The sequence below is a fragment of the Desmodus rotundus genome, chromosome 3 (assembly GCF_022682495.2).
Source record: "Desmodus rotundus isolate HL8 chromosome 3, HLdesRot8A.1, whole genome shotgun sequence".
Classification (NCBI taxonomy): Eukaryota; Metazoa; Chordata; class Mammalia; order Chiroptera; family Phyllostomidae; genus Desmodus; species Desmodus rotundus.
In genome coordinates this window covers 86,584,583-86,609,534 of record NC_071389.1, presented here as the reverse complement: position 1 = coordinate 86,609,534, position 24,952 = coordinate 86,584,583, and positions in this window count along the sequence as shown.

Below are 24,952 nucleotides of genomic sequence, written 5' to 3'. Positions count from 1 at the left end.
AGGAACATAGCACACATTTCTGTCATAGTCTGAGAAGATTATTATGATTTTAATATGTGATTTATGAAATGAATCTCATGGCTTTTAGTCAGATTTCAAGTAGTGTTTCTCTTAAGTGCAAATATTCAAAATAGATTATTGTTATTAAAATATTTCAGATAAAAGGAATGTTTGGTACTTGGCCTTTCATATTTTCACTTTTATTTCTTTCTCTTTTCCTTTTCTATTAAGTCATAGCTTTGGATGACTTTTCATTTTCTGTTCTAACTACTCACCATATTTTAATAGACAACTCACTAGACCAAATGACTTCTTTTAGTATAGATCTGTGAATTAATAACTTTTGTCAAAAACAATTGATAAAGGAAATCTTTTGTTATATTATAATCACCTATAAATTAAATCCTGTATACTGGGTTATAACAAAATCAAAACAGCACTAAATTTAATTATAGCTACATATGTCCTCTGAGTTTACTTTGCATCCTCTGCCTCCAAAAAAAATGAGATAAATACATAATCTTCAACAAAGCGTTACAATATTTGCATAAGATTTAATTGTCAACTTTACCCAGTCACAGGTCATAAAACCTAAGAGCCAAGTTGGATATTATCCTGAATGCCTCATTTGGACATTATTTTACATGGATTAATTACCTAAATTAGAAGTACAATGGTATGCCAAGCATACTATTCCTGGAGAGAAATGAAAGAAAAATCTAGACAAAAACTTCAAAACAAAACAAAGTTGTAGTGTGTGTGCTTATTTTAGAGACTAATTTTATCTGTGCCTTTCACTTTCCCTAATAGATCTGACTAGTGTCCCAGTTAGGTCTGTGTCTGCTCTAAACATGTCTTCAGCCCTCATCTGAATCACCACTGACAACTGGTGGCCCAGCCTGAGGGCACCCAAACACGGGCAGGGACCTTCATAGCCGGCGAATTTGATGAAGCAGCAGGAATAAATGTGCTACTACTAAAAGCATTTACTTCTTCATCCTAATATGCAATTAAGCACGAGGATGAATCTTTTTGTGAAACCTCCAACTTCCTTTGCTAATGAGGCTTGTGGCTATTTTCACTGTCTACTTAACATTGCACTATCTTTTCATCAGTTCACACTAAGTGTGGGAGTCTTAGGGTGAAAAAGGTCGGTTTCAGACTTAGGGTATTTAGGCGCACAAAAACGACATTCCGTGCATCCAGTGAAGATACATTTGCCAGCACAGCTCTCCCCATCTTACATCATCAAGCAGGGACAGGAGGAATAAGAAGTCCTCATTCTCAGGAAATTTCCTACCATATGGGAACTATTTTCCTCATACCTTCTGTTGTATTTTCTTTTTCATTTTCTGTACATCTAATACTTATCAAGAAAAAATATAGTTAAAAGACTATACTTATGGATTCAATCTACAAAAAATATAAACCCCCTTCATAATAAAAAAATAGGAACAATAGTACTCAATAAAATTTCCCTTAATATCCAGGTCTCATCTTTTCCTTATAATTGCTCATCTTTCTTTCTTTTTGTTTTCACTGAAGAAAAGCTTCTACAGCCATAAATTTAATTTCTACTAGAACTTTAAAAGAGTTTAAATAGTATACAGGCTAATGATAACTATACTAATAGATAATTCTTTAAGAACAGTTCCATGGTCAAATCACTTTGAAGATAACACCAAAACTACCTCCACCAGCAGGTGCAGGGCACATTTTTGCATATGAGTGGTCTTGACAAGTTCTACTGGAGGGAGAAAACCTACCAACTTCATTTACCTCAATTTCTCCAAACAGAATTACTTTTTTCATGGGATACTAACTAACATTGTATAGTGCTCATATCCAGGACAATGCAGTTTAGGAAACACTATAAAATGTTGCATTGTAGAGATGCGGAAACTGAGGTACAAGAGGTCTTAACTGCCTCACCCACGACTACCAGCTATTTGTTAATACAACTCCTATTGAAACAGCAGGGCTCCTGATTCCCTGACTGGTGGTCTCTTTCTTCACTTAGAAAACATGTATAATTTTACCAAAGATAGATGCAGTTGCTGCTTCTGGTATCGTTAGATGTAAATTGTCAACTGTGTCTGAAAACTATTCAATATCAACACACAACCAATAGCAACTGATAACAAAGGATTATAAAGACCTTTAAACCACAACATTAAATAACAAGTGTCTTTTAGAAAGGCTTTTTAAAAACGCATTTCACATTTAAATGTTGTAGTAATAAATGTCTTAATTATAAATTTAATGTTACATATATAAAGTTGAATTATAAGAGTGAATTTTCTTTTAGGATTTTATTTATTTATGTTTAGAGAGAAGGGAAAGGAGAGAGAGAAAGAGAGGGAGAGAAACTTTGATTGGCTTTCTCTCTTATGCCCCCATCTAGGGACCTGGCCCACAACCCAGGCAGGTGCTCTGACTGGGAATCAAACTGGAGAACTTTCTGTTCTCAGGCTGGCACTTTTAATCAGCCAGGGCATGTTAAAGGAGTTCATCATCACCAAGCCTTTATTATATGAAATGTTAAATGGACTTATCTAAGAAATGGAAGAAGATCAAAAACTATGAATAATAAAATGATAGCAAACTCACAACTGTCAACAACTGAACCTAAAAAAGAAAAACAAAGACTAAGCAACTACAACAGGAACAGAATCACAGAAATAGAGATCACATGGAAGGTTATCAGTGGAGAGGGAGAGCGGGGAAATGGGGGAAAAGGTTCAGAGAATAAGAAACATAAATGGTAGGTACAAAATAGACAGGGGGAGGTTAAGGATAGTATGGGAAATGGAAAAGCCAAAGAACTTACGTGTGTGACCCATGGACATGAAGTAAGGGGCGGGGGGATGCTGGAGGGTGAGAGAGTACAGGGCAGAGGGGGGATAAAGGGGAAAAAATTGGGACAACTGTAATAGCATAATCAATAAAATATACTTAAAAAAGAATGAATTTTTAAAAGTATTTCTTATAAACGGTCTAGAATTGTTTTTAAATATCTTTAAATGCCTACTCATTATCTGACCTTTGTATCATGACAAATGTTTAAATAATCCTACTTGACTCAGAATGATAGAATGATCTTGCTGCAGTAAATACAAATTATAATGTATGGATACAAGATAGTTAAGCACATATTAGGGCCTTAGTCTTTGTTCAGATTTGTATTTCAAAAGTTCAATGAAAGCTCAGAGATGGGGATTCTAAGAAGAAATAAAAAGTATAAGAATAAGCAGAGCACAGAACTCATGAAAAAATTTCCCTTTTAGACTAGAAATAGCCCTACCATCTGGGATGAATGAGGATGAACTCCTTTTCCAAGGAGAAATGTCCTCTTGTTCATTCATTCAGTCAATGAACACTTACTGTGCAGCCATGATGGTAGGTCACTGTGGCAGATATTAGGATGAGAAATGAGGAGAGACATAGTCACTGCCCAGGGAGAGCTTGTTTTAACAGGGGAGGCAGATAGTAAATAATTGCCCAAGTAATCAATCCATTACAATTATGCAAGATGCTACAAAGTGGTGCACGCTGGGGTAGAGTAGGTCATCCGTATTGGCGTATGTGTGAGATTAGACCTAGTCCAGGATTTAGGGAGAGTCTCCTCAGAGATGTTACATTTGATACGGATCCTATGGCTGATAGGAATCACTGGAGAGGACAGGGAAGGGCATTCAAGGCAGAGTTGCTGTGCCCTTTACAGGAAAGCTGGCTGGAGAGTAGACAGCTAAAAAGCTGTGCTTCAAAAAGACTGGTAAAGTAGACAGAGGCCTTATATGAAGGACCAGTTTTAAAGGGCAGATTAAAAGATCACCACCCTGAAAACAAATTACACCTGTGCAAAAGGCCAATTAAATGGCTTTATAGTTACGCAGATAAAATTGAGATTGGAGGGTACAGGAGTGACAGTGGTAGTGTAGGGTATATGGAGGCAGCCTGGCTTCCTCACCCAGGTGTCTGGGTGACTAGGGGAAGCAGTTTCCCATTACCTTGAATGGGCCTGATAAGTAGTGTTCTCATAGCCTTGAGACTGGGTCTGATAAGCAGTTCCCAAAACAAGAAGTGGGCTTGCATGTGCAGAATCACACTATGCTATATAATTGTTTTGGCTTTCTGCCAGATTTGTTTGTCTGTAGTACTTAAGAAGGTAGGGGCTTCCCACTACAGGCACTCAGCTTGCAGTGTTCCTGGCTTGCCCACCCGTGAATGAAGGCATGTCAAGCATCCCCACAGCTCCGTGCATTTTCTTCCATCTCCTCAAATCTAGAGTGGACCTGCCAAGGCCTTGACCAGCTGCAAGTGAGGAAACTGTTCCCTTCAGAAAAATGTTGTGTTCTGTAGCTTTCCAAGACTCTGGACTCTACTGTGGCTATCTTTGACTTCTCAGTCTTTGAAGCCTGAACTTATTTCTCCCAGGTCTCATCATTTTGTTCATGCTTTCTGCTTATTCCTGGAGGTTAACCAACCAAGCGCACAGCAATACACCCCACCTTGTTCTCTCCATGTTAACATTCTTGGGAGAATGAAAAATGTATCTCTACTCCAAGTCCTCACAAGCAGATGAGCCTCCACTGTATCTTTGAAATCTGCTACCTAAAGATATTCAATTAACTAAACCCCAAATTAACTCCATTTCAAAACTCCTTATAGAAATGCCATCAAATTCCTGGATGTTATTAAAATTAGGGGGATACTAAAGGCTGTTTGATCAAAAAAATTATGTGATCTTACTACTTTCCAAAGTACAAAGTTCTTTTTTTCTCTCTCATAGAATGCCGCTAGAGATATGACTCTGAAACCATGTATGTTTTCAAGATTAAGTAAGCACTATAGTTTTCAATACAAAAGTCTGGGAAATCATATCCTAGTTTCTAGTATACAACACCAGTTTTTATTTTATGAAAAGATACTTTTAAATTAGTTATCTATTTCCATCTCAAAGTTTTAACAAAGTATATTAAATTTTTGCAAATCTAGATAGTTCATAATTTCTAGATTCATCCCAATAAAAGACTATTGTCTTGAAACAGAGGCTATTCTTTAAAAAGTTTTCAGTTTTCTGAGGTTCCTTGAAAAGTTTGTCAAGAAAACAAGTAGCGTACTTGTTTAGAAGTCAGCTTCAGTATGGTTTCATACATCATAGTTCTAAGGGAAATCATGTCCAGGAAGTTTTATTAAATGATTGGTGAATTAAATAGGTGTGAATTCCCAGAAGACTCTATGCATAAGTACAGTTACAGATTAGCATTTCAAATTGTTATAAACTACCTGTGAATGGTACTTTGGAATTATAAGAGGAAAGGATGTTTTTACCTACCTGTTGTTAACTTGAGGATTTTTAAAGGCTAGAGGGACTGGAAGAGCAAGTGTTGAGTATGTGGTCCCATATGCAGTCCTTCCTGTTCCTCCCTGGAATTAAAGAAAGGGTCTTCTATGGAAACTATAACACAAGTAATCTGTTTAAATTTTTCATGTAACTCACAAAATACAACTATAGACAATCATAAATAATTCTTCTTTCAAAAGTTTGTTTGCTAATTTAACTCCAAAAACATATTTCCAGAAGGACAACACTGTAGTATTTGCCTTTTAAATTTTTAATTAAATTTATTTTGATAGCATTGGTTAATAACATTATCTGAGTTTTAGGTGTGCAACTGTATAATACAACATCTGTGTACTCCATTGTGTGCTCACCGTTCAATGTCTAGTTTCCTTTTTCCAACATATATTTGACCCCCTTGGCCCACTTCATCCTCTCCCCGACCCCCTTTCCCTATGGTAACCATCACTCTATCATCTGTATCTGTGATTTTGTTTAGTTGTTTTTTGTTTTATATCCCACATATGAATGAAATTATATGGTTCTTGTCCTGTTCCATCTGACTTATTTCACTTATCATGATACTTTCAAGATCTATCCATGTTAGCCCTGTCGCGTGTTCCTCAGTGGATTGAACATAGGCCTGCAAACCAAAGGCCAGATTGATTCCCAGTCAAGGCACATGCTTGGGCTGCAGGCCAGGTCCCCAGTAGAGGGCATGTGAGAGGCAACCACATATTGATGTTGATGTCCCTCTCTTTTTCACTCCCTTCCCCTCTTTCTGAAAATAAATAATTAAAATCTTTTTTAAAAATTTTGTTAAACATCTATCCATGTTATCACATATGGCAATGTTTCATCTTTTTTATGGCTGAGTAGTATTCCATTGTATATATGTACAACTGTAATGGGGTATAGGACAAGGGGTTCCTGGGAATATAGGAGAAAACCCCCATAGCCCTTGCTTGTGGGATGGGGGAGAGCGGGTGACAGGATTAAGGTATTTTGCATATCTATAGCAATTTTGTAGCTACTATAATAGCTGTATTAATAGTGTGCTGCTGCTTTGGGGCAAGATGGGCATGACTTTAAGGGTGCATCCTGTCTCATGACATAGCCAGGAGAGGCAGGTCCCCCTAGATCATGGAGTCGCTCTTGCCCTGACGGGGGATGGCAGCTGAATGAATGTAAACTATACAGGAGAACTGGCAGGAGGTAGCCCACTGTGGGAGGAGTTGGAGATGAGGTCACACAGGAGGCTCTAGGTCGGGATTTTAATGAAGGGGCAGGCAGCAATGAGGGGATTCGGCCATGTGGCTTGGAAGAGAGTGGAAGAGCCATGAGAGAACCATAATGCAGATACAGTGAAAGTAGAGCCGTGCGGGGTGTAGGAGGTTGTCTGCCATGAGCTAGGGAGAAAGCAGGCATGCTGCTTTGATTGTGCCTGCCCTACCTGACTCAGAAGCCACCAAGGACCCTTTCCTGAAAGACGCTGACCTGCTGCTGTGCAAACCAGACTTTATCTGGGCTCTTGAGACTCATGCCTTTCCTGGCCTTCACCATGATCCAGTGTAACACAGCACATGCTTTCCTGGACTACTACATGGAGGCTGACGGCAACGCACCCTCGATCCTGAAGGGCAGAGCTGCTGCGTGAGAATGGCGACTTTGGTACCTTCCAGAGACACTGGAGAACTGTCTGTGCAGCTGGCTTAAGATAAGGAAATGGGGACATTTGGGGCTTTTGTTCCCCTTTCAGCCTTTTGGGGAACAAGGGAAGTGCTGATTCTCCTGGGAAAGGAGGGCTCATAAAATAAGTGCTCTGAGATCCCCAAGGTTGGAATATTGTAAATAAAGATCTGTTCCTTCCAATACTATTTGTGGGGTTATTCACCAAGGTGCTACGTGGACAGGCCCATGTTTGCTCGGTTATACAATATCATTTTTTTTATTGCTGTTCTGTTACAGTTGTCCCAATTTTCCCCCATTGCTCTCCCTGCCTCACCCACTCCCACAACATCTTCTTTACCCAAACATTTATTAAAGGACAGTTATTTTTTTCCATGTATTAGCTACTGTGAATAATGCTGCTATAAACATAGGGTACATATGTTTTTGTAAATAACTGTTTTCAAATTTTTCAAGTAGATAAGCAGAAGAGGGATTACAGGGTCATATCATCACTCTATGCTTAACTTTTTGAGGAAACTTCATAGGCATTTTGTAGTGGCTGCACCAATTTACATTCCTACTATTAGAATGCAAAGGGTCTCTTTATCTCCACATCCCTTCTAACAATTGTTTTTTCTTGTCTTATTGATAATTGCCTTTTTAACAAGTATGAGGTGGTATCTCGTGGTCTTGAGTTGCATTTCTCTTATAACTAGTGAAGATGAGAAGTAAATGCAAAAGTAAATGAACAAGACTACATCAAACTAAAAAGCTTCTGCACAGCTAAAGAAACCATCAACACAGCAAAAAGGCAGCCAACTAAGTGGGAGAAAATATCTGCACACGTACCTCTGATAAGGGGCTAATATCCAAAATACATAAAGAACTCATATATTAAAAAATGCAAGTGATCTGACTAAAAATTGGGCAGAGGACCCAAATACAAACTTTTTCAAAAAACACATACAAATGGCCAACACATGTATGAAAAGGTGTTCAACTCCACCAGTTATAAGGGAAATACCATTGTTAGGTTACCACGTACACAGGGTTTATTTAGCTCACAATAAAAATAAAACTCACATCTCTCATGTTTTAGAGTTTATGTGAGAATTATGTAAGGTAAAAACACACGATACGGTTCTGAGTACATTCCTTCCTGTAGAATCCCGGGGCTCATAGATGTTTGCCTCACTTCCTTATTCCTTGTCATTTAATAGGCTGATTTAAAGTCAGTGTTCTGGGAACATTTGCAAGAAGTGGAGAATATTAATAAAGAAAGAAAGAGGAAAAACTCAAGCGACTTCTTCAATATCCCAATACTCACTCTAGATACTCAGTATTCTTTATCCGGCTACTTTAATCTTCTCACCATAGCAACCTCCTCCTCCAGTGATCTCCAATGTACCAACTTCTCCCCTAGATCAACTCCAGTATTGACGATCCTAGCTAGTTGTGTGAAATAAGCCATACTAACATACGAATGTAGTTTTAAGGATGTTTAAAATAATAAAGAGTATTCTAATTTTTAAATAGGGATGACTTCAAATAATAATTGTTTTTCTAATTTGTGCAAATTTTAAAGAAAATCTTATAAAACAGGGCAATAGGGGAGGTCCTGGCTGGGTGGCTCACTTGGTTGGAGCAGCATCCCATACACCAAAATGTTGAGGGTTACACCCCTGGTCAGGGCACATTCCTAGGTTGACAGGTTCCATCCCCGTCCAGATGTGTACAGATGTATGGGAGACAACCAGTCAGTCTGTCTGTCTGTCTCTCTCCCTCCCTCCCCTTCCTCTCTATAAGTCAGTAAACATATCATTGGCTGAAGATTAGAAAAGAAAAAAGAGGATAGGGAAAAGATATTTGACATAAAGAATCTACCACAAAGATTCTGCCAAGAAATCTATTCTAGGGGTCAGTTTCCCTGGGCTAGACAACATTTTAACAGCCATTTTGCTGCTTCCACAATTATTTTTTAAGGATTTTATTCGTTTATTTTTAGAGAGAAGTGAAGGGAGGGAGAAAGAGAGAGAGGAACATTGATGTAAAAGAGAAACATCAGTTGGTTGCCTCTCATACACACCCAGCGGGGACCAAATGCACAACCTTGGTGTGTGTCCAGATCTGGTTGGTATCCTTTCATTTTGTGGGACGATGCCCAACCAACTGAGCCACACTGGTCAGGGAGCTGCCTCATTTAAATCTGTGCCATGGTCCACAACAGTTCATGAGCCAATATGTGTTTACTGGGGAGTACTTGAAAGAAATAAGAATAAGTCTCTTTTGAATTGTCGTTTGTCATCCCATAGGGCTGCAGCATTAGCATTTTTGACATGATTTATAACATGTTTTCAATAATTTTTAGAAATATACAATAAAACTCAATACTCAGGAAATGGCATGAAAGGCTTAACATTCTGTAATCAGTTTTTTCACTGATAAAATGTCAGTAGCTATCATGTTGTCATTGATGCAATTTAGCTTCCATGCATTTTATCATGAGAGATTCCCAGGTTCTTAACAAATTTTGCAAACATACTTATGGCTATGTTTACGCAAACAGTGAAATAGAAAATTAAGCTCCATATTTAGGTACAAATTTTTTGTTTTATTTATTGTTCTCTTCTCTCTATTATATTGTTAAAATAAAGGAGAGAATATGTCAAAAACAGCTATTGCTTTTGCTATTTAGTTATGCATTAATGAAAACGGAAGACTGTTTATACATTCACAGGGCAATAGACATTTGGATTGTTTCAGGATTACTTTGTAGATATAGGTGTGTGTATATGACAGTCTCTGTGTGTGTATTATTCTCTTTTTCGTAAGTATCTAGCTCTGAAACTTTTGATTGTTGGTAAGTATATATTTAAGTTTATATGAAACCACCAGTTTCCCAAAGTGACTATATCATTTTGATTAACACCAACAAGGTGTGTTACAGCTGATCCCCATCCATGTTAACGTCTGACATTGCCAGATATTTTTTTTTGTTTTGGTTTTAGCTATTCTAATAGGTATATTTGGTATCTGATTGTGGTAGTAATTTGCTAATGATAAAAGGTGTTGAGCACCTTTCCACATAAATACTTACAATGCATCTCTATAGTGGTGAATCACTTACTTGAATCTTATGCCTATATTTTATTATATTTTTTATTTCTAATTATTGAGTTTTAAAAGTTTTTTATACATTCTGGGGAAGACTGTTCTTTTACTTATATATTTCATTATTTTTCCTTTTATGGTTTGGATTTTCAGTCTTGTGCCTAATAAATCTTTCCTTAACTCAAGGCCACAAAAATTATTGTATGTTTTCTAATTTAGTGTCTTGTGCATTTTTGTATTTCTCAGTTTCCCATTAAGTCTATTTTTTCATTTCAAGTTAATTTTTGTATTTGGTATGAAGTATAGTAAAAGTTTTGTGTTTTGTTTTCTTTGTTCATTTTGTTTTGTTTTGTGTGGATGTCCAATTGTTCCATTACATTTTAAAAATAATATCCTTTTGCCATTAAATTCCCTAATCAAAAATTAATTGACATTATATTTGTGAATCTCTTTCTATTTCATTCTGTTAATTTATATTTCCATTCATTTGCAAATGCCATATTGTTTTGATTATTGTAATTTTATAGTTAGTCTTTTAATCAGGTAGTGATAGTCCTCCAACACTGCTCCTTTCAAAAAAATACTTTGACTATTCCATATTCTTTGCATTTTTATAAATATTTTAGAATAAATTTCTCAGTTTCTGACAAGTGGCCTGTGAAGTAATTTATTCCTTTTTATGCAACAAATCTTTAAAATCTGGCTTCCTTCAATGTTTTATTTTTATCTTTGGCTAAAAGCAGCTCATTATTATCTGGCTAGTACGTGTATGTATGTGGCTTGTTTAGGGTTCTTAAAGTTTCCTGAATCTTTGGTTTGATATCTTTCCTGTTTGGGGAAAATTCATATTGATTCTATTTTTCAAATATTTCCACTATCCATTTTCAATCTTTCATTCTTTCCTTCCTAAGATTTAATTAAATATATGTTATCATATGTCATTGTCACACAGCTCCTGAATATACTCACTTTTTTCTCTATATATGTCAGTTATGAGTATTTTAAGAAATGATAGTTTTCTGATGTTTTTCTCACAGATGCTTTTTTCAGCTCTATCAACAACTGATTTGCTGAACTGTTTAAAGGTATCTGTGACAATGAATGTACACATGTAGATGCTGATATAATTCTAGAATTTCTTTTTCATTATATTATTATAGTTTCTGGTGCTCTGCTAAAATTTGCCATCTGTTTTTACATGTGGTTCACCTTTTCTGTAATATTCTTTAACTTATCAATCATAGTTTTTTTTTTAATTTCTAATACTTTCAATATGTCAATAATCTGGGTTTAGGCCTTTTGATTTTTTTGTCTGTTGACAACATTATTTTTCCTTGCTTTCTTTGAACATTACAACTTTTTAGTAAACATATGTATGGAACACTAGAGACATAGTATGTAGAACATTATGTGCAGAACGGTGCAGAATTAAGTAAGTATCACTTATGGTATTTATTCTTTTGAGAGAAGGAACTAGTCATTAATAGCTTATGTCATTAGTGTCAGGAATGGAGAAAAACTAGGAAAAAGTTGAACAAGATTTAGGTTTTGATGTTGCTATGTTTATGCTTCTTGTTCAATGTGTTTCAATTCTTCTAGTGGTGGATTACCGTTGCCTTGTACTTCAGGTAGGGCTTAGGTTGTCAGAGGTTTTCCTTCGTTTTTCTGTTCCGTCTTAGCTCTCAGTCATCCCTGCACACCCTCCACCATGTAGTTGCTCTTTCACCGTCCTCTTGCACAGCCTGGACTCCTGCCGTTTGTTACTCCAGACTATTTGGGGGAAGTAGAAGGAATTCTCTGGGTGCCAGGGTCTCACAGGTGGGATTTCCCTTCACTCTTCATAGCAGCAGAGTTCTGACATTTGTCTGTGGTAAGTGTCAGATTGTAACTTCTCCTCCTTTAGAAGTAGCAGGCCTCTAATGGCATGAGTACAGATACAGTAGGAGAGACCCTGGGCAAAGAAGAGTTTCCTATCTCCCACTCACCCTAACCACACAGTACTGTTTTTATTTTTTAATCCTACCTTCAGCCAGCTCAGCTACTATATTTGTTCTCTCATGTCACCTCTTCCTATACTAGCTGCCTTCACAGAATAGTCCCTAGACTTGGGAAGTTTTATAAGTTATCTGGTTTTCTGTCACTGTTAGGTTGGGAGCAATATTTTCAATTTTAAATATTTATTTGAGTATATTCTCCCTGTATACCTTGTAATGAAGTCTTTATTTTATTCCTGAATTCAGTCAACTTTTGTACAATTTTATCTTGATTTTTATGCATTTATGTTACTAGATTTTGAACTTTTGATTCAGGGTGTATTTTTCATTACCTCCACATGCTTAGGAAATATTTATTTTAGTTTGAGGTATTGTGTTACACTTTTCTGCTTTGTGGTTGCTTAGGAGGGGAGTATTTTTGACAGCTGAAATTATTTAATTCAGATTTTCTAATTTCTTCTTATAGTAGTTTTAGATAAATGTGATTTTTTTGGCATTCTTATTCAATTCATGGACAGGTTACTAGTTCAAGAGTGCCCTCTTCTGTTATTTTAAATATAACAGAATATGGATAAAATATGGATATTTTAATGGATAATGATAAGGAGATGAAGGTATTACCATTTTTCATTTTCTTTCCAACAAAACCCATAACTCCTTACCTCCTATTTCCTTCTTTGCCTTCATCGCCATACCTCCAAAGGGTACCCTCTCTTCTCTCTCCAGGGGACTTCCCCTCAGAGTGATGTCTCCTCAAGGACACTACATCTGGCTCCGCTCATTTTCAAGCCCCTTCCCTAGAGACAGTGTGGTATACAACCAAATTCCAACTCTGTGTTTAGTATTTTGGCTCTTATTCTTGGACTTTTTTCTTATTTGAGTGATTTATGTGTTTGATCTAAACGTCCTCACCCACCTATCCTTTTTATAAAGTCTTTTACGCCTTGTCTCCCTCTCTAAACACACTCTCAGTATCAGGCAAAAGGACCAGTCTATAATTTGATTTATTATTCTACTTAAGTATCACATACGGTTTAAAGTGTGGTTCACGGCCCTGGTCAGTGTGGCTCAGCTGGGAAGCAACCAACCATGTTTCTCTCTCACATCAGTGTTTCTCTTTCTCTCTCTCTCCCCCTCTGTTCCTCTCTCTCTAAAATCAGTAAGCATGTCCTCGGATGAGGATTAAAAAAAGTGCGGTTTGTGTATGGTTTAATTTGGACTTCCGCTTTGTTATATGGTTTTAGGAGAAAAAAAGTATGTAGAAAAGTAAAATCAGACATTCATCATTCAAATTGTAGTATATTCATAAAGTGGAGTGTCATACAGCATTAAAATAGAATAATTTTTGATAAACATAGCATGGATGAACCTCAAATACAAATCTTGTGTTAAAAGTAGCTAGCTACAAGAATATTAATACTATGTGTTTTTATATCTGTGAAGTTTTACAACAGGAAAAGCCAATATATTGTGAAATAAATAAGTTGTTGCTGAGATAGTTGGTAGACGAATTCATGGAAAAGGAGCAAAGGGAACTTAATGGAATGACAAACATATTTTATACCTTGACTGGTGGGGTGATGGCTACACAGGTATACAGTATACATTTCTCAAAAGTTCATTAAGTTTTATAATTAAAATATAGGCATTTTGTGATATATAAATTTTAGCTTAATAAACTTGACTTTTCAAATACTCAAATATGAGCAAATAGAAGATTAGATACAGATAAAAAGAGAATTAATGGACTGGAAGATACATCAAAAAGATGAAATATGAACAGTATAAAAAGAAAGTTAAGAGACTTAAAAAGTAGAAAAGGAAATTCTAATAGTATATCTTTAATGGGAGTTCTAGAAATCAAGAATTATAGAAACAAAGGCAAGTCAATACTTAAAGAAGAAATAACTGAATTGTCCAAAACCAAGGAAGAAATAAACTTTTATATAAAAGGAAAAAAACCAGTAATCTGAATAGGTAAATTTATTTTAAATCTACATCAAAACACATTGTAATAAAATTGTAGAATTTTAAAACCAAAGGGAAAACCTCAAAATAAGGCATAAAAACAGAAAGAAAAAATCGAAAGATAAGCAATATTCTCATCAGCAAAAACAGGTGCCAGAAAACAAGAGAGAGAGAGCTGTCAACATAAAATTCTATACCTAACCAAAGGGTTACTCAAAACAAAGGCCCCCCGAAAATGAATTCACACGAAGATAAGCAGAGTCTCCTATTCACTGCTACATGCTGAACTTCTTTAAAAAGATGTAATCCAGTAGGAAGGAAGAGAGAAAAGCAACAAGGTTGAAAAAAATTAGTGAGAAGAATGTGGCACAATCAGAGATAAGATAAAAATGGATAAGGAAATATTAAACATTGTTAATTATTATTTTATTTTCTTCAAAATAGAAAAATGATAATAAACTGCTAAAGGAGTTATCTGAAAAAGACAAAGAATGGTATGGTTTCTCTCAAAATTGAAGAAAAATGACTAGGAAGAAATCTGAGGGGAAAAAATTACATATAACAACAAAACAAAAGCATTTGTAGAGATAATGCGTCATCTAACTATTAGCACAGGCTCTAAAAACAGAACACATCTGTTCAGTGCTCGATTCATCACTTTCCATTTGTGTCACTTTGAGTAAGTGACAAAAATACTTGTTTTTTCACCTGCAAAACAGAAAAAAATTATAGTGCCCACCTTAGAGGGTTGTTTTAAGGAATGAATGATAACAGCTTTTTCTGGAAGGTATGGCCTGCTATTATTCTCAGTGCTTGATCGTACTTAGGCATTTTAATTCTGAAAGCTACATGGAACTGAAGTGGATTTTCTTTGCTCAGGTGTGTTCACTCCTCCTACAAAATGAATATTCCTATGAATTTTTTGTGAGTTTTTACTTGCTTTGATCTTAGGCAATTCACCTGACAATTGTGGGGCTCAGTTTGCTCATCCATAAAATGGGGATGAGGCGACCTATCTTTCAGTGCTGTTGTGAGGAACGAATAAGTCAACCAGGCGAAAACGTCTGATTAATCAGCAAGTCCTTACAATGACTGACGTGACTCAACGAGATCTAGGTCTCGTATTATTCTCCTCATCTCTCACTCCTCTCTAGCCCACTCACCTCCTTGCTCTTGCATAAGTATACCAACACGTTCCCAAATCAGGGCCTTTGCATTTGCTCATGCTCAGATATCGTGATTGTTACTCCTCACTACTGTACGGTCTTTATTCAGATGTCATCTTCTCAGTAAGAACTTTTTTACTACTCTTGCCTATAAACACTTCGTATACACATATTCCTCCATCATCCTCCAACATACCATATATTATACTTACCTACCTCATTTTCTCTTTGTCTCCAGCTAAAATATATGCTTCATGAAGGCAGAGATATTTTTTTATTTTATTGCTGTTTCTCCATCACCTAGAAAAGTACCTGTTGGTATTTTATAAATATTAGCTGAATGAATCATTTGAAGGCCCTATATCAGATACATATGTCATGTTTCCTATTTCCTTTATGGTCTCTGCCTTCGAACCCCTCACCAGCTCCCTCCAATCACGTCCTGCAACACTGATGCCTAGGCCTTTCAGGGATCAGCCCAGAATATGGTGAGCCAACCCTTCAGCTTTCACCGTGCAGCCTCTAAAGTCACATCTAGACCTGGATGAAACACGTACCACACTCAAGGTGTGATCTGTCATCTTGAATGGCCATCCAATGGGCCAAATGATGCAACTGAAAGGACAGAGAAGTCAGTTCTGCCCTAACAAAGAACTTGAACAATAGGAAATGAGAGTGGGAGGAGACAAGACATGCAGGCAGCTACAATCCTGCTCTTCTTCATTCCCACAACCACTCGGTGACACGGATTCTCCCCAGAACCTGCCTGGAGATACCCCTTGTGCTAGACGGACACACAAGACAACCAGTGTGCAGGGTCTCTGCGGCTTGCTCTGAGGCAAGAACAGTGCAGTGAGGCACCACCTCAGTTTGCTTCACATCACTCTGCTTCATTTCTCTCCCCACCCCGTACTCCCACCTCATCTCTTGGCTCTAAGTATGTATCTTTCAAATCCGACAGCAGCACTGTAATCCTTGCCTCAGGTTCTGTTTTCTGAAGAACCTGGGTTAAGACAGGGTCTTTGATGTTTTTATTCCTTTGGATTCAAGGGGCAAACTACATTAATCACTGTGTGAGTGAGGATACAGTGTGGTATTATTGATGTTACTGAAGTCAAACTGAACCAGGTTTGAATCACAACTGTAGCATTTACTGGTTATGTGACCCTGGGCAATTCATTTAATCTTTTTGAGCCTAAATGTCTTCATGTGAAAAAAAGGAAAGAATGATAAAACAGCAAAACCTGGTACATTGCCTGACACAAAATAGTTAAACAATAAAAAGCCATAGTACATTGCTTACTCTTCACAACAGAGGGAGGTGCTGTGATCAATAACTTAGAAAAGAGAAATTTAAAGTACGGTATTAATGAGATTTCTTTTATACTGGTGAACTTAGGTTTAAGTAAATAAGACCTCTAAGTAATTTCTTATAATGTCCCAGAATATAATAAAAATCATGGCTAATTTTGTACATTTGATTAGCATCTGTAAAACACTTCATCATCATGTTATTTCATTTGATGCTCCTGGCAACTCTTTGAGGTGGGCCTCCTCACGATAAAAATTCATTTTATACTACAAACTCTAACTACATATGAAACACTTTGATAAGAAAAAAACCGTGGCTGTCTCCACATAAAGTAAATTTCCCAAGATTTTACGTTGTATGTGTCAGTTTGCGCCATAATGCCAGATGATGTAACAAATTTGAAAATGTGTCAGTCTGTAGTCATTCATGACTTCTTCTGTCTTGTGGTTCTGCTTTCTCCAAAGGCCTCAGAATCCTCCCCCTTCAGGTCGAGGGGGAAGAAATGGGTGAAGGGCACCTTCATCCATTGAAGTGGTTCGGCTCAGAAGTGACATCCATCACTTCTCACATGCCATAATCCTCTGGCCACGGGGATGGTGTGGCACTGGGCCATGTTCACTGGAAGGATACATACTTGCCAACCCTCTGTCTTTGGAACGGAAGTTCTAAAGCATGTCTGAGTAGAAGATCTAAATAATAGTCTTTTCTATGATCAGGATTCTATGACGCTAAAGCTTGTGCTCATCTCCACAGATATAAATAGGTCAGTGACAGCTCATCATAAAAAGAAAACAAAGATAAACCATATTTCATACCTTATTATGATAGTTTTATTTATAAAATATGGTGCTTTGCTTTTAATAAAAGGCAAGATTATCTTATTATTACCTAGCTGCACAGATTTTAATAAAAGTATACGGTGTATTAATACAGGGCCCAGCAGAAGTGATGCCATTGAGCGTGGCCGGTAGGTACGTGAATGTCTCACAGGAGATGGACAGCAATTCAAACATTTCACCTAAAATGCCATACGGTTTGCTTGAGTGTGATACTGTCAGCTTACAGAACTACATGCTCATGATTTTGTATTAAAGATTTTTATGTAATAAAAAAGGGATGTTATTTGTGCTGAACTCTGTATATTGCTCATTTGAGGAGCTGAATAGTACAAAAGAGTGGGCTTTTCATTAAAACAGCTTAAAATAAATCTTTAATGAACATGTTTAACAAAGTAGATAGAGCCAACTTATGAAAATTAAAACCAATTTTTGATTTGTTTTTGATCCACCATCTTGATTTCTTCTTAAACCTGAACATTTCTTTGAGGTGAATTAAATGATCATGCAAACAGAGGGATAGAACAATAAAATCCAAAAGAATAAAATACAAAAGTACCTTCAGTGCTAAAGTTTCTTTTAAACATTTAATCGCAGTTTATCCAATGGAAACAGAATCTGTGAGTTGAGCAAACAAAAAAATCCATTATTTAAAATGGAAACATCCATGCTTGCAACCAGATATTTTTAAAAGAGATGAAGCAAATTCATTATGTTTTAGAATTAAACATATTTATTATCCATCTCTTTCTTCTAATTTCCCCTCTAACCAGTAAAGTTAGTGTTATGAAAAAAAGATACATACCTTCCTCAGCTTTTGAAAAATAGAGAGATTTTCATAGTGGTAGTATGGGCCACTTGTGTGGTATAAATATATATTGCTAAGTAAACATTATATACACATAAAACATATACATAACACTATTTCTTTCTTATACAAGAGCTAAAGTAAAGACAGTGCCTTCTGGCTTAGCTCACAAAATGTAATTTCTATAATGAATCTTTTTATCCTCCCTTATATCCTTGATAGTCTAGACCCAGGCAATAAGATGAAACTTACTCACACACACACACACACACACACACACATCAAACTAGGAGTAGCTATACCATCAAAAACTAAATGAGCCCCAAACCAATGAATGCTGCTAAATAGTCAAACATCATAATAAAGGAAGTGAGTTTTTTATTTAAGCCACTCCATTTTCAGCATTCATCAGAGTAAGAGAGAAGCTTCCATTAGTTTGTTATGCATGGTAACTAGATCTGCTTTCTTTTTTTCAACATTCTAAAGCTGCCTGGGTGTGGTAATTCCTGTCGTTGCTTTGAGTAGCTGTAGGGTTCTAAACTCACTGTGTCTTGTCTTTTCCTTTTCACTCTAAAGAGACTGATCTCTAAACAATGATCTGGTATTGTTAACCTCAGGTCTGAACTTTTTAGTCCCTCAGGAAAGAAAGGGCAAAATTCAGAATGGCAGAGATAATATCTAAAGTTTATACATGAAAACAGAAACTGGTTTTCTAGTGTAATAAATACTTGTCATGAGAAAATCACTCACCACAAAAAGGAGTGTCCATGGTAGGATATTATTTTTACCTATCCTTTTTTACTTATTCCCCCAGGAATCACTTACTGGTAACTCTAAAAAGCATCTCAGTTAAAAACATTTCCCCAAAAAATTTTCGAGATTTTTTTTCTTTTCTCTTCTTTCCTCTCAGCTTTCTGCCCAGAATTTGATAATTGGAAGAAAGTTCTATGTTCAGCAATTTATCTTTCTATATCACCTATTCCTAGATGATAAATCTGTCATTTTAAAGTTAATGTGGCAATTTTTTCACTTAATTGTATGCATTAGGAATTATTTCAAAGGGAATATAATTTTCACCACACACATGCTACAGCAGAAATCTTCCCCTAACCTATTGCACAACCCCTGTGCATTAAATTTTTAGACATTTTCTACTAAGCAAAACCTTAAAAGAAACACATTCTGGGAAAAATTTTAAATAATTTTAAATACATAGGCATTACCACCCACAAAACTCCTAGAAATAAGAAAAAGAATATAATACTCTTTCAAATCTTAATCACCTAGAAATCCCTACAAGAGTCTTCTTACCCTCATGTAACTTATAGCCTAAATTGTGACTTTTTAAAATTTATTTCAAGCTCAAGCAATAAAGCTATATATTCATTGTAATGCAAGCTTATCAATTCTGCACTAATTTCTATCTGCATTACATTAAATAAATTAAAGACAATTACCATGATTTCTGATTTTGATATATTTTAATATTAATTTCTATAAGGCCTTTCTCTCTTTATATCATTTGCTTTTAAAGAATAAAAAGCCAAAGTGCTCATTAGCCTATTATGACAATAGCTGACTAAACTCTGACAAGAAAAGCAAGCCGCCCTTCACATTTGAGTTTTATTTTTGGACTCAGTTAAAATACTTCTAAAATATGCATGCATTGACTTTGAAAAGATGTAATTGTGATATTAGATTTTATTGAAATTTCTCAGGTCCTGATTTGTGTACAGGCTTGTGTTCTGAGTTCCCACGAAGCAGTAAAACGTTTAAAATACTGTCTGTGCAAATGCAAAATTTATGAATTCACACATCTCTGGTTGATTTATGTGAAATAATAATGCACTATTTAATGCTTAAACATGGCTAGGAGCAATGCTAGGCTATCAAGATGTACAATGGAATAATAGATTTATAAGACGGATAACCTTCTTGCCTAGAGAAGCTTGTTTAAAGGTGTTGTACAGATATATTAAACTATATGTAATTTTATACTAACTTAATGCTGTAGGCCCACCCCGCAAGCAATAAAAGATTACAACCGTGGCATTTGCAATAATAACATGATCTGGCTATTCAACACCAGGTATCTGAGGACTAGAAAGAGATAAAGAACTTGTTTAAAACTTTTGTCCCTTTTCATTCATTGCTCTTTAGAACATATTTTTTGCCTTTAATGTGGCCAACATAATTCCCTGCCCCAGCGGTTATTCCTTATCACGCAACCGAGGGCAAAGGTTTCCAGGAGGACAGTAATTGGATGTTTCCGGGAGTTCTCCCGCCACAGTTAATGATCACCTGATTTGCTTAGGAAACTAACTACAAAGTTACTAGGATGGGATACAAGAAAAAAATTGTAATTGACAGTTTTCTGGTAATCTCTTTACTCTTTTTATTAGACTGTCCATGTATTTCCTTTTTAATCAGGGGAGGCGATATTATTTTGTCTGAGTTTTGGGGTTTTTTTAATCATCATAAGGTAATCAGTCAGATGCATTAGCTCAACCTTTATGCTCACATAATTTAAAAGATATACAAAACTTTAGAATTTTAAAGTTTTTTTTCCCAGAATTCAAAGCTTTGAATTTTGCAGTGACTTGCTTTCACAGTTTAACTCTCTTACAAACAGTGTGGTGGGCTCATGACAAACTGTCTCTCTGCAATAGAGATATAAACAAGGTTATGAACATATTAAATGATCGCCATTTGCATTGCAATTTCAACTAAGTTCACAAGATATATTCATTTATATGATATTAAATACCAATTGAACAAAGTGATTTTAATAAGAGATGAATTATTTGAAAAGAAAAAATATTGTTTCAATTAATAACAGTACTGAAAGAAACTTTGAAAGAATCTCCTTTGAAAGAACAAAACCTCTGATGAATCAAAATTTTAATGCAATTCAGTTTACAATGATTAACGAAGTCATACACCAAAATGTCATGACAAGATGAATGACTAGTTACAGGGAGATAAAGATGAGTCCTAAATTTTCACATCGTATGACAAAAGTCCAGTTGAAATTAAATTACAATTTGATGACATTTTAAAAATAATCATAAAGGTTACTTGTTTCCTTTTAACTTCCAAAACTCAACTTCACGTCTGTGGCTACATTTCCTGTTTAAGACAAAGTTGTTTTAGTTTTACAGTGCTCTCCGTTACACCGCCCTTACAGTTAGCTACATTTGCCAGGACACAGCCTGACTGCATATTCACCATCAAATGTCAACTCCCTTTCTCTGCATATGGTTTCTAAAGTGCAAAATTTCAGTGGCCATTGTTACTGGCATTTCAGCAACTTTTATTCCCTATTTACACATACAGTAGAAACACATATAATTAAGAGATATCCCAATGCTGAAATATCATCTTATATGGGTACTAACTGTTGAATGATTTTCAGCATTTTCAACATTGCCCTTAGGAGATGCGTAATATTCAAGCAAACGGAAATATAATAACTAGTTGAAACTTGTCAAAATATGTGGTCAACCTGAGTTTTGAAAATACAGTTTGTGTCCATTGTAACCAGGATTCCTGCAAGCTACATCTGCCTAGTTTCTCAACATATGAGCAACTGAACATTTACAAACAAGTAAACTTAGGTCCCTTTTTATGAAGATGAAATGGGAGAAAAGAGACTGTGGCACTATTCAACCTTAATTGCTAAAGGGACACAAAAGTATTCTTTTCCATAAAACATTAATACAAATACAAAGTGTATGATATCATTAGAAAACATCTTAAATTTGCTAAAAGCCATTGTCTATTTGAATATTCCGTTTTGGAAGTTGAGACAACTTTTTTCAGGTCTCTGTGCCTCCAACATTATTTCCTATCTTCTTACCCAGCTTTATGTTTTGTCATAATAACAGCACTTCTAATACCTGAATTATTATTCATTTGTTTGTTTGTTGTTTGACTTGCTCAACCTGAATGTTAAGCTCTGTGAGTGTAGTATGTACAGTAAATTCTCACTTAATGTCATCAATAGGTCCTTAAGCAAAATGACCAGTTGTACCATAGTGTAAGAGTTGATACAAACAAGCATTAATATGAGAAAATGCTCAACATCACGAAACATCAGAGAGATGCAAATTAAAACCACAATGATATATCACCTCACGCCTGTCAGAATGGATATCGTCAATAAACCAACAAACAACAAGCCTTGGCAAAGATGTGGAGAAAAGGGAACCCCACCCCCCCTCCGCTCTGACAGTTGTCTGTCTGTTCCATATATCCACGCTTCTGTTTCTACTTTGTTGTTCACTTTATTTGGTTGGTCACTTTATTTTGTTTATTAGATTTCACATATAAGTGAGATGACATGGTATTTGTCTTTCTCTAACTGCCTTATGTAACTTAGCATAATAATCTCCAGGTCCACCCACACTGTCACAAAAGGCAAGAATTCCTTCTTTTCTATGGCCAAGTAGTGTTCCATTGTGTTAATGTATTATAGTTTTTTATTCACTCATCTACCGATGGGTAATTGGGGTGTTTACAGATCCCAGCATGTATAAATAATGCTGCAATGAACATAGGGATGCATATGTTCTTTCAAATTAATGTTTGCATTTCTTCATATATATTCCCAGAAGTGGGATCACGGGATCAAAAGGCAGTTCCATTTTTAATTTCTTAAGGAAACTCCATACTGTTTTCCACAGTGGCTTCACCAGTCTGCATTCCTACCAACCTCCATGCACGTTCAGCTGCTGCTCTAGTAAATATATCCTAGAGACTAGCAGGTCCCTGGCAGGCAGCTATCTAGGGGTTCCCCTTGTGACTGAGCTGATTCCCAGGGAGCTTTCCTAGCATCCCCGCAGGGGGCTTTCTACTCACTAGCCTGCAGCACCTCAGCAGGCTTCACCACCGCCCAGTGGGCTATAAGGCTCCCTCTCTTCAAGTGTGCTCCTTCCTCAGGCACTTTGCCTTAGCCAGAGTCACCTGCTGCTTTATGGGATATTTCTGCGTTCCTCGGAATTCTCTGTACCTCTTGTAGTCAATCCCTAGTTACTAGTCAATTCTTTATAATAAACTTCACTTGTTTGGATTAATGTGTTTTTTCCCTCCTGGTTAGACCCTAAATGATATAATTATTTTTTATAAAAGGATTTATTTAATGAAAATTGAATAGCATATATGCTATTACCTCAAATTATGCTAACATCTATATTTAATTTTGTAAAATTTTGGATGTTCTTGTAATTTTGAGACTCTTTTCTTTCTCAAAATAAAAAATAAAAGACTAAGGTCTAAAAGGATGATGTCTTACTTTTGAATTTTATATGTGGAGATTGTTTTAAAAAGGATAGATTTATTTTTTATGAGCAAGTAAGGGAAACTGAATTAATAAATACACAAGTCCCAAGAGTCCAATTTACTTTATGACAGAGGATAAAGTTGGTCCATAAAGTGCTTTCATGTAGGTTACTACACACTCCTGACATGGGGTTGCACATGGTATTAGCCACCAGAGCCATACACAAGCAGTGATAACAGCTTAAGCTGGCTTAGGCATGGGTGATTTCTGGTTAGAGTATGGGACTTCATAGACCACATGAATCTTAGGGAATATAATGTGGTTTAATGCAAAATGTAAAATAAATCTCAGGACTATGATTTTTTTTCTCCTTTTAAAAAAGCTCTTTAAATCACACAACATAAAGCCCTGTTGTTTGGATTGCCGTCCCATACACCAACGGGTTGTGGGTTCAATCCCCGGTCATGGTGCGCACGGCAGACAACAGAGGGATGTTTCTCTCACATCGATGTTTCCTCTCTCTACCTTTCCCTCTCCCTAAAATCAATAAACATAGCCCCAGATAAGGATTAAAAATAATAGTAATAATAAAACACGACATATATGTTCTTATGTACCCTCTCCCTTGACTTTAAAGAGCTAAATGTGATTCTCAATATTTGTCAACATTGTTCTTTTGCTTAGCTGAAAGAGATGATGTCATCTGACAAAAATATACACACTATATGATACGCCTCAGAAGTTGTGCACAGCTCAACTTTCTTCTTTCTGAGGAACAATTAAAGTCAGGATTGGGAACAAGGGCCCTTCTTTAAACATCAGCAGTAACTTCTAAAAAATATAGCATTTTTCAAATTTCAGTCGATGATATTTTTATTGCTACTGATTAAACACTTTAAAAGTGCCATCCCTATGGGGGAAGGGAAATAGGACAATAATGGGACATAATCCCTATACTAACCTATATTGCACATTCAGGGCTGCCTGGATGGGAGGATTAGTGAAGGAAATATTACAAAAGAGCAACCTCTACCTCAGTATATGAGGAAATAGAGGTTATTCTTACCCGGCCAACAGGCCAGTGAGTTCATCCAGTAAGTTTTAACTATCAACTGGCAGTTCTGCTTACTCTACCCTCTGGGGCCTTCCTGCCATTTCAGTCACCTGGCCCAAGAATCTCACTTTACAAGCTAAAAAACTAATATCTTTGTAGGTTAAGTTCAAGGTTGCATGGCTAATTGGTGGACTGAGCTTTAATGCAATAAGAACTGCAGCTTCTTTAATCAAAATTAGTGGCAGCGTCTGCTAGTTGCCTCCCAAAGCTCAGCCTCTCCTGTCTTAACACAGAATTCCACTTTTTAGACGGGCAGATTTCTACTCAGCCTCCCTTACAGCTAAATTTTGCAATAAAATCACTTAGCCAATAAGATGTAATAGAAATAAGGGGGGGGGGGCAAGAAA